The following is a 2,138-nucleotide window of genomic DNA, read 5'->3' as shown; positions in this document are numbered from 1 at the left end:
AAAGAAAGAAAGAAAGAGAAAAAGGAAAAGAAAAGAAAAAGAAAGAAAGTTTCAGCAAAGTTGAAGCTGGATCAAGGAATAAAGAACACATACCCCAAATATAACAAATAAAGAGGAATCATTGCCACAGATCCTACGTGGATACATTTGTGAAATTTGACAACCTAAATAAAGTGGAAAAATCTTTGAAAAGTAGAATTTATAACTGACATCCCCCCAAAAGTATCCACAGTGCTCGCTTCAGCAGCACATATACTAAAATTGGAAAGATACAGAGAAGACTAGCATGGCCCCTGTGCAAGGATGACATGCAAATTTGTGAAGCATTCCATATTAAAAAAAAAAAAAAAGTAGCCACAACCTATATATGAGACAAAAGACTTGTACCCAGAACACATATAGAGCTCCCATATTCATTAATAAGAAAACAAACTATCCATATTAAAAATAGACAAATGATTTGAAGAAATTTTCACAAGATCATAATTAACCAATAAACACACAAAAGATGCATGATGTCATTAGTCACCAGAGAAATGCAAACCAAGCCAGAATAACTGACTATGACATATCCACAAGAATGGCTACAACTTTTAAAAATTAGATTACTAAGTGTTAGAGGAGAGGTAGAGAAATCAGAACCCTCACATGTTTTAGGTGGGAATGCAAAACGGTACTACTTTGGGAAAGAGTTTAGCAGTTCCTTACAAAGTTAAATAAATATACACTCACCCAGCAATTCTATTCTTATTTAAACAAGAGAAGTAAAAATATACATCCATGTAAAGACCTATCCATGAATGTTCATGGCAGTTTTGTTTATAACAGCTAAATCTGAAAAATATCCAGTTGTCAATTAACAGGTAAATAGATATGCAAGTTGCAATACTTCCCTATGCAGTAATAAAAAGGAACTAAGATAGTGACAGGAGCCGAAGCAGCAGCTCAGGTTGTCCCCGTTTCCCCTCCCACTTCCCATCTCCGGTTGACTTCCCAGATTCCCTGTACTCCAGTCTCAATCCCGCCATGTCCCAGAAGCAAGAGTAGAACGCTGTGGAGGAGACCGGCGAGGAGAAGCAGGACAGGAAAAAGAAGGCATTCTTCCTGAGAGAGCTGAGGAGGCAGAGCTAAAGGCCAAATATCTAAGCCTAGGACAAAAGCCTGGAGGCTCTGACTTCCTCATGAAGAGACTCCAGAAAGGGCAAAAGTACTTTGACTCAGGAGACTACAACATGGCCAAAACCAAGATGAAGAGTAAGCAGCTGCCAAGTGCAGGACCAGACAAGAACCTGGTGACTGGTGACCACATCCCCACCCCACAGGATCTACCCCAGAGAAAGTCCTCCCTCGTCACCAGCAAGCTTGCGGGGTAACCTGGGCCCTCCTCTGCTCCCCTTTCTCACCCACTGGACTTTTCTATGTCGTAGGCAGGGATGGAGTGGGCCCCTAGTCAGGTCTTCTTAGCTTGCTACCTGGGAAAGACTGATTCTGCTGTGGGCTGCTGACCAGCTTGTTGCTGGAAGGTGGGGCGGGGGGGCGAGGTCTGTATGTGTCCCGACTTCAGCTTTTGGGCTGTCATTCAGATTGGATAGGAAATGGTTGGTGAGGAAGGAACAGAGAGAGCAGGATCCCTGGACTCCCTCCCTCAAATTCCTTGATTGTCGTTTGTAATTGTATATAATTTTTTGTGTTTCTTGCTCCATTCCTTCATGCTGTCATCCTTAATCTAAAGTCCATGTGGTAAGGGGAAAATGTCGAACATCACTGTATAGTTTCCTCAACTGTCCCAGCCATGTTGTACATAGATATGTCATGTTATTATATATATAAATATAAAAAAGTTTTTTAAAAATTTTTAAAAAATAAAAAAGAACTAAGTAAGTAGTAATGCCTATAGCAACATAGCCTTGAAAAACAGCATTCTGAAGTGATGGATATACTCTGATTTGTGTGTGTATATCCATTATATATGTGTGTGTGCATATGTGTATATATATATATTCACATTTTCCCCTAATATATATCATTACCATGTGCCAGTTAAAAATAAAAAAGCATAAATATGTATTTTTTACAAAACAAAATGATGAACAACAAAAATCATACCACAATTCTATGTAGAAGAAATTCTAGAAAAT

General features: G+C 39.1%; 1 non-coding gene and 1 pseudogene across 1 annotated transcript; both read left to right on the top strand.

Annotated features, from left to right (window-relative positions):
* The first annotated feature begins 231 nt into the window (after window positions 1–231).
* Window positions 232–338, top strand: LOC111813042. The gene has a single exon (XR_002818387.1). It is a non-coding gene; the product is annotated as a U6 spliceosomal RNA (small nuclear RNA).
* A 688-nt stretch (window positions 339–1,026) lies between these two features.
* On the top strand, window positions 1,027–1,451 carry LOC101574856 (annotated as a pseudogene).
* Window positions 1,452–2,138: the final 687 nt, after the last annotated feature.

Source organism: Octodon degus, unplaced genomic scaffold, assembly GCF_000260255.1.
Source record: "Octodon degus isolate 3935 unplaced genomic scaffold, OctDeg1.0 scaffold00160, whole genome shotgun sequence".
Classification (NCBI taxonomy): Eukaryota; Metazoa; Chordata; class Mammalia; order Rodentia; family Octodontidae; genus Octodon; species Octodon degus.
This window is presented reverse-complemented; position numbering and strand designations above follow the sequence as displayed.